Source organism: Pogona vitticeps, chromosome 5, assembly GCF_051106095.1.
Source record: "Pogona vitticeps strain Pit_001003342236 chromosome 5, PviZW2.1, whole genome shotgun sequence".
NCBI lineage: Eukaryota > Metazoa > Chordata > Lepidosauria > Squamata > Agamidae > Pogona > Pogona vitticeps.
Genome location: NC_135787.1, coordinates 91,173,440 through 91,182,587, shown reverse-complemented (window position 1 = coordinate 91,182,587; position 9,148 = coordinate 91,173,440). Strand labels below are relative to the sequence as shown.

The 9,148-nt window shown below is 42.1% G+C and overlaps 1 long non-coding RNA gene across 1 annotated transcript in view; it reads left to right on the top strand.

Annotated features, from left to right (window-relative positions):
* Nucleotides 1–305: 305 nt before the first annotated feature.
* LOC140707478 (uncharacterized) overlaps nt 306–9,148 on the top strand; it is a 107,172-nt gene continuing 98,329 nt past the window's right edge. Inside the window, exon 1 of the long non-coding RNA XR_013545557.1 lies at nt 306–9,148. This exon is cut by the window's right edge and continues 19,218 nt beyond it. This is a non-coding gene — a long non-coding RNA (uncharacterized LOC140707478).

Sequence of the window (9,148 nt, the reverse complement as noted above, 5' to 3'; positions counted from 1 at the left end):
GTGGGTAAGGGGTAATGCCTGCTACTGACTCATGGAGGGCCCCGGGCTCCCCACTCCATACTGCTGTGTATTATGTGTTTGAACCTGGCCCAGGCCAGGCCAGGGCCAGGTGACCAGTGCCGGGTTGGTGTCTGGTGAAACCACTAGCTCACCTCTGAGGGGAAGTGCAGCTGCATCCTGCTCCAAACACACCACCTCTTTCTCCTGGGCCGGCTCCATCCCCTTGTTGTACTGTCCAGCCATACTGCTCCTACGTGGTCTGCTCGGTCCCGGCTGGTTGAAGGCATCGTTGAACTCCTCAGACCCCTCATTGACTACCAGTTGTAACAGCCTCCTTATACCTCACAAAGGGGCCGTTACATCACACTCAATCACTCTTCGTTTCCGCTGCCACCAAACATTCCCTCAAATGAAGCTTCAGGCCAAGGTATGATTTAAAAATAAAAACTTAGGTTTATTGTATACAAATAAAAGGAATGGTAAATCACTTGTATATAAATAATAAAGCAATCACTATAATAATATAACTATCGCACACACACTCTCACAGACCCTCACTATATAGCACAGTTCTTATCTCTCAGTATCTCCAAGCCCTATCTCCCTATCTGAACACCCTAACTGGCCCCATCTCAAAGCCCTATCTGGCCCTATCTCCAAGCCCTATCTGAATCTCTCACACCATTCACTCCCCTTATATACAACAGCTTCACCCCTTATGTCCCACCCTCCGTCACGACATTGGTAGATGGCACACAGCTTCAGCAGTGATGGGCAGGTGATGTCATAGCTGTCTGTAACACCAGTGATCAGGTTGCTTGCAATGGTGCCTTTTTAGATGACCCTTGCCTCTCTGCCTCTAAAACAGTGATACAAGACATAAGACTATCTGCAATTGCCTTCGGTTTGGCACGCCTATGCCCCTCAGACTCCCTAGTGGAATGGAATGATATGGCTGCTTATCCCCCAGCCCAGGTTGAACTTGAGCTTCCCAGGCCTAAAATTTTTTGTCTTGCATTACATCCCAAATAGGCTAGCTCTCTTCATCTGAAGATGACCCGGAAGGGGAGAACGCAGGCGGAGCCTTGCATTTTGCTGGCTGCTTCCCTTTACACTGGCCCCTCTTGGGACCCATAATTGTTTTAATACCTTTTGTGTGGACAAACAGACTAACACCCTCACAAGGTAACTCAACTAACATTAATGCTTCCTCAGCCTCTTTCCTGTATCTCTAGATAAAGCAAAGCAAAAGCAAAGCATGCTGCTTATATACCGCCCCATGGCGCTTCAAGCACTCTCTGGGCAGTTTACAATTTAATTATGCAGGCTACACATTGCCCCCCCCCCAGCGAGCTGGGTGTGATGAGATGTGTTTTTATGGGTAAGCCTGTCTCAATAGAATCCATTTTAAATTAGGATTTCTGTGTAGTTTCTGAGATGAGCCACAGCGGCTATCTCTTATCTAGTTGCTAAGGAGAAACATTCCTGGTTGCCAAAGCATTTCTGTAGCTCTCGTGGGAATATGGGGCGTGACCTGTCCAGAAGTTTCTTGCCCTTGGGGACTCTGGGAAGAAGAAGCGACGGAGGAGAAGGAAAGTGGAGTGTGTTCCATCATGGATTACAAATAGTTTCCTCTGCCATGGACTGAGGGGAAACACCTGGATTGCATCTACATCAGTTTGTGGACCCAGGACACGTGAGATGGACTATGTTACTCTTTAGATTAGTTAGCACAGTTTCATTTCTTTATTTTTCTAGCTGGAGTGGGGGAGGAAGTATCTGTGCCTTGTATTGAAAATGTACCAACTAAACTGTCTTACAAACATTTGGTTTCTTTACTTTTAATAAAACAGTAATGATTGATTTCTATCTAGAAGCATTGTTTCTTGTTCAGACTAGCTGATGAATATTAATTGGCCTTATGTGTGTGCTACCAAAGATCTCTAGAGCCCAGATTAATCTGAGTATATCTCATGGTTATGTCTGTGTTGGCTATTTGGTTTAAAAAAGGAGTGTGGCTTTTGGAGAAGAAGGAATAGACAAGACCCGGCTGAGATCCCCTGGGCTCTACTCAGCAGTACTATGGTTTGTCTGTCTTTCGTATCCATCCCATTCTCCGGAACCCCCCAAAAGTCTCCTTGGAGATATGGGTGGTGTTCTCGCACTGGGTACTCATTTTACTGACCTCGGAAGGATAGAAGGCTGAGTCAACTTTGAGCGGGCTACCTGGGATTTGAACCCCAGGTCGTGAGCACAGTTTTAGCTGCAGTACAGCGGTTTAACCACTGCGCCACTAACTCAGTACTGAGACAATAATGTTGAAAGTTATCCACCCCACCACCTGGAACAAATTGATTAGAGACCTCTCTCTCTATCAATCTCTCTCTCTCTCTCTCTCTCTCTCTCTCCTATTATTTTATATTATTTTATTTTATTATAGCTTAATACCCCACCCCAAGTAATGTCTTATTCTCTGCCTTCAATCAGCTAAGGACTTCCTTATTTAATTTTCTGATCTCTCTTTAAAAAAATATTATTAGTATTCATTTAATTGTATATGTGTTCCCTTAAGGGAGGGGGTGTCAGCCTGCTACTATTCCCAAAGGGATTGGGCTTCTTCTTGTCTTTTTTTTTTAGTAATTAGAAGAACTCCCAGTCAAAACCTGGGGGGCAGCACCCCAATCTGAGGCCTGCTGCTGCCCCTTAACTGGAATAAGACCCCTTAGGGCCCCTTATACTGCCCCTATAACTCCCCCTCCCTCTTTGATGACTATTACTTAAATTATTTATACAAACCTATTCCCCTTTTATTTTCTCTTTTAAATGCTCAATCTGCAGCAATAATTATGGGGAAAAGTCCCCAATCCAAAATGCTGAGGGGTGTTGATGCAAACCCCCTAAGTCCTCAGTAGATGCACAGAAGCACTGCTGCGTCACGTCAAAACCGAAACCAGGATTGCACCAACACAGCAACCAGCAGCCTTCTCTTAGGAGTGGAAGCCTTGAAAGAGGCCGAATAGGGGAGGAGTGCCTGTTATAAACTGCACTCCTCCCCCTCCCTTCCCAGATAGCTGGGACATGAAACCATGTCTTGTAGTATTCCAGGCAAGAGGAGAAAGATGCTTTGCGCATCAAAGCTCAGAGCCAGTGAAGCGGGCCACATGACATAAATTGGGTCGAATAGCTAATGCCATGTAAAGAAGGAACAAAACCTTTTAAAAACTCTCCCAGGTTACAAGTTTGTATTCATTTTCAGTAGGAGTAGGGGTTGGGGTGTTGGTATAGGGGAATAAGGAGGGGATGAGTAAGAATGGTGAAAGGGTTAATTTTGAGAGCGTGAAAGAGTATTCTTACATCCACTTTGTTATGCTAAAAAGGGAAATCACATAAGTAAACAATAAAACCTTTTTTCCAAAATATCTATCATTGCTACTCTCTTCATTCCTTTGGACCTTCTCATACTTCTTTTATCTATACTTTCCAATCCATATTTTGGATCCAGTTATAAAACCGTTACCATTTTTGAGTCCTTTTTGAGATGATCTTTCATTTAATGCTTCTGTTACCTCATCCATCTTCTCCACTTACGGTGTCTTTTCTATCGGGTCCTCAAGATATTTCCCATATAATATCCTCACTGCTGTAATTACAGGTATTATCAAATATCTCATTTCTCTATCTACAATTTCAGTCATAATATTCAATATTATGAGCAATGTTTTCTGGCCATTTTATCATACAGTCCTTTAGCACTTCATCTTCCATTTTCATATTTAAGAGATATGCAGCCCAAGCAAGTAAAACCTGTCACTGCCTTCATATCTTCCCCTTTTATTTGCCAGGAGGCAATGGGATCAGTGGCCATGATCTTAGTTTTTTGATGTTGAGCTTCAGACCATTTTTGTGCTCTCCTCGTTCACCCTCATTAAGAGGTTCATTAATTCCTCCTCACTTTCTGCCATCAGAGTGGTATCATCTGCATATCGGAGGTTGTTGAAATTTCTTCAGGCAATCTTAATTCTGGCTTGAGATTCATCCAGTCCAGCCTTTTGCATGATGTATTCTGCATGTAAGTTAAATAAGCAGGGGGACAATATACAGCATTGCCGTTCTCCTTTACCAATAATGAACCAATCAGTAGTTTCATATCCAGTTCTAACTGTCAGCAAACACGGGTTCGAAAACACACGTGTAAGCCTGGACAGAGAGCAATCAGGAGTTTGCACATGCTAAAATGGGCTGAGTGAGTCCAGACTCAGCTAGCCATGATACAACACTCCTTCTCACAGGTCTGCCCACATAAGAACACCCTGGTACTCTTAGATATTATTATGAAAAGGTCAAGTGGGCTTTGTAGTCCTTAGACTTAACTTGCACCACTGACAGGACTCTAAGTAAGCTAGGCCGAGGCAGTACTCTCAGATGACCCTATGACAAGTGTACTGTTCAGAAAACCAAATGAGTTTTATAATCTTTATTTTATTAAAGAATAAGCATGTTACTAGGTATCAAAGCCAAATTAAACCAAAGCAAATAAACTAGCATTGTGCTGGTTAGTTACAAAGATGTAGTGAGGCAAAGAAAACATGAAAAATAGAAAAGTGTTCAAAAACCTTACAAAAACACAAAAAGCCATTAAAAGAATACAAACAGTTCCAGTCCAGGAAATCATTAGTAAAAACAAAATAATCCCAGTAGGTTATAAAAAGGCTATAGTCCTCAGTGATCCTGTAGAATAAAAATCCCTTAACAAAAGTAAAAATCCATTATATGTCCCATAGTCCTTAGAAAAGAAAAATCCAGTAAATATAGCATAGTCCTTACAACATTACAAGAGCATAGTCCATATGGAGTATTCCAAGAAAAGAAATCCATAAAGAATATTCCATAGGTAACAGTCCATAGAAAATAGTCCATGCATAGTCCTTAGGAAAAAGCCCATAAATCCATAGGTAATCCAGTATAGTAAAGGTTAGTCCCATGTGTCACGAATGACTGAAGGATCGGTCTTGAAAGACAATGTCCATAGGCAAAAAGTTCCTTTTTCAAGAGTAACTGGTAAGGACTTATCGCACCTTCCCACGATGTCATCCAATCAGAGTTCGTTACTAGGCAAACAGTCCTGTTGCACCACATGACTTCTTTCCCATACGCACCAGATGTTATTTGGGTTAACTGTGGTTTATCAAAGAGTCACAACAATTCCCATCTAATCACACCGAGTCCTTTTCTCAGGCTATCAGAATAACATTCTCTCTGCTCGCCTAGAAAACAACCTGTCAGCATAGCAAAGTTACTTTATACAAAGAAACAAGATGGAACCTCTCTGGCTCATTTCTTAATTACAAAACCCATATGCCTTAAAAGATTTTAACTCAAAATCCCATCTCATCACAAGCCCCCGGAAGATTAACAAAATTCTCAAACAATTTAAGTTTTAATTTTGATAACTGAATAAGATGAGATGCCATAATTAAGCATTAACAAAATAGAGAAAGATATTAACTTGAACATAAAGTAATAATTTCATATATGATTCTAAAATAGCAAAACAATTGATACATGAGAACTATTATAATTACAGTATTTACCATACATGAGAGAAAATTGCGTTAGACACTTCTGCTAGTCTGAAAAACAGAAGAATAAACATGTTAGTATAATTCATCAAATACATCACTCTGCATATGCTCAGATAACACTCTAGTCATTAAACAGCAAAATAGTGAAACCAGGGTTACCATCATAATAACTTGACAAACCAATATACTGATATGAAGTAATAATAGATAAAACACTCTATGTATGCTCAGGAACATTGTCATACAGAATATCAAGAAAATTAAACATCAGAGCTTTAACAATTTTAGCCAGTTTCTCCCCTTGCATCTGCACTGAACATTCTAGATAAACAGTGAGCAATTAAGGCCTTCTTTCCAGGTAGATGTTCAACATCAAAATCATACTTTTGCAATCTGAAATACCACTGCATTAATCTTGGGCTTCGATGTCTCTGCTTCTCTAAGAATGTCAAAGCATTTTTGTCTGCTTGAATAACCACCTTGAGATAATCCTGTTTGTCTTGACACACTGAAATAGTATTGAATACAGCTGTTCTACATGGTCCAATCACTCCTTGTGAAATAAGACTTTCAACAGTTCCAGACACTAAATTGCCCTTAGTCCCTTCTAGGTCCATAGGAACAGAAACAGCAGTCAAACCATCTTTAACTACAATAGAATGTTTCACCACGTGAGTCTCTCCAGGTGAATTCGCGAAGACGTTTTGGTGATTAGCTAACACAGACTCCAATATCTGTCCTGGGCTAAATTGATCAATGCCTTCCACGCCAGTATCTACCTCCACATCACTTCCTCCACCTTGTTCATTATTCTCTTGGTCTACCTCTGCAACCACAGGTACAATATTGGGAACGCCTTGGTCCAGAAATGCCACACCCCTGAAAACCTGTATTGCTGAATTAGCTGTGCTATCAGGTTTGGTCACAAGAGGCCGCTGTTGCATCAAAGTTCCCTTGAGAGTACTCTGCATAGCCTCAGAAACAGTATCAGCATTCTCACCACTTCCTTGGAAAATAGGCTGTTGAAAATAAGTATGGTCCCAAACCTCTGCTTTTCTTTCTAAAGATCTTTCTGAGAAGATTAACTGTGGTACTGGGCCAAAGTTTCCAGATATGATTTCAGTCTCTGGAGAAACATCAGTACTTTGTAATCCCAAAAAGTTAGTGCTTCCCCCTTCATTGGTTGTGTTAGAAACAGTCCCACAACCTGACAGGTTTAAATGTAATTTCTTATCTTGAACCAAGCTTACAGAATTAGCACCACTTTCACTTGTACTATTGAAACAATGTGAAAGCCCATGCTGCAAGGTTTTTGTACAATTAAGTCCTCCTGTAGCATTACTCAACGTCTCTGGTAAAGATACTTTATTTCTTTCGGTCTGCTTTGATGTGCTCTCCTGTTCCAATTAGTTCCTCCTTATGGAGTATTGCTTCTCTGCTAAGCTGCCAGGAAGTCCAAGGAATACCCTCCAACTTCACAGTATCCAATTCCACTGTTCTCTCTGGGCTGAGAGAAGGGGGGTTGTTTGAGATCTGACATGCATCAAGATCTGCTGACACATGTCCTGGCAAAGAATTGAGCTGAGTTTCTATTACATCATCCTGCTGGTATCTTACTCCCCCTTGAACTGCTGTTGCTTCTAAGCTGATGAGAGGGCTCTCAGTCACAGCAATTGCTTGACTGTTTTGGAAAATCCCTTGCTCTCCCTCTTCTGGCAAACCCATAGTCTCATCCCGAATTATTTCAGAGCTTCTCACCTGTCCTGGGCTCTGAAGAAGAGCTGAGGGTGGTGCTGAGCTGCATTCCAATGCACTGCAGTTTTCCCTTGCGTCGTCCGATGCTAGTTCCTCCACGGAAACAGCTCGGTGAAGCGATGTTTCTTTCTCCTGCATTCCTTCCTCTTGGACGGATGATAAATCGCTGTCTCCTCTGGAATGCTCATTAGAATTCCACTGGGCCTCGTTAACTCTTTCCACACAAGCATCTTGCATCTCAGGATCGCTCCCAATTGTTTGGAGCGTCTCGTTGCAGTAATCCCCAAATGAACCCTGCTGAACTTGGAAAAACCTTTGCATCAAGCCAGGTTCTGTGCTTAAAAAATGTTTTAAAAGTAAGTTTTCCTGATACAGCTGCTCTATAAGCGAATCCCTTTCCCGAATTTTCTGCTTGGCTTGCTTGAAAAATCCCGAAGCCACTTCCAAGATTCTGTCCATGGCTGCCAACTGTTCTTGCTCCCCCATGTTCTGCTGGCAATCTAGCCTAAGCTAGGTCAGCAATAAAAACAAAACAAAACTCCAAGAAAAAAAATTAAAAATCTCCTCTGCACCTTCGACCAACTGCTGTCACTCTGCTATCCTAAGATATGCAAAGGGGACAGACAGCTGCAAAAACCAAAATAAAATTAAAAATCTTCTCTGCACCTTTGACCAACTGCTGTCACTCTGCTATCCTAAGATAGGCGAGAAGACAGACAGCTGCCAAACCAAAATACTGAAAAATCCAAAAGGAAGAGAAAAGAAAACTGTGACCACTCTGTGAACCCTAAAGTTACAGAGATGATCAATGACTGAGCTGGGTGCAGATAGATACCACTAGGGCCAGGTCATCCCGACAGATGCTGAGATCATAGGGCATGACTCTAGGCCAAGCCAGATGCAGCTAGGTACCCCTGACAGATCCTAAGATCGTAGTGGGAGACCCAGAGCTAAACTGGATAGAAACAGGGCTAGGTGCTCCGGCAAATCCTAAGATTATAGGAGTACGCTTAGGCCAAAACAAGCTGAATGCAAGTCCCAGAAAAAGGTAGCCAGAGTCATTTATGCAATCCTAAGATTGTGAAATGACCTGCTCAACTTGGATGCTATTACAGAGGCAGGGTCATCCCTAACAGATCCTAAAATCCTGGGCATGACCTGAAAGCACTCCAAAAATAAAGGACATGCATCTTAGAATTACTTCACTACAACGTTGTAACAACCTGCACATGCCTACTGATTAAATCCAATTGTTTCCTAACAGTTTGCTTGTCCCACTGGGAATCTCTTTCTTAAAAGAGCACCCCAGATTCTAACACACATTACCACAGCCTGAAGATTTAACACCTCTCACCACAGCCTTTAGATCTAACTGCTGGCAAACAGCGTTTCCTAGGAAACTACTGTTCACACCTAGAGAAGCACTTAGCGCCTTGAAGCCTCAGTGTCCCACTGCAATCAAAACTTAGCTTGTGGATCAGAGTCACTCAAGCTGCTAGATAGAACAAAGATTGGTCATCCTGAGGTACTACAAAACCCAGCACGTGGTCCATCGCGCAGCTGCCACCATGTCAGCTAACATGGGTTCGAAAACACATGTGTAAGCCTGGACAGAGAGCAATCAGGAGTTTGCACATGATAAAATGGGCTGAGTGAGTCCAGACTCAGCTAGCCATGATACAACACTCCTTCTCACAGGTCTGCCCACATAAGAACACCCTGGTACTCTTAGATATTATTATGAAAAGGTCAAGTGGGCTTTGTAGTCCTTAGACTTAACTTGCACCACTGACAGGACTCTAAGTAAGCTA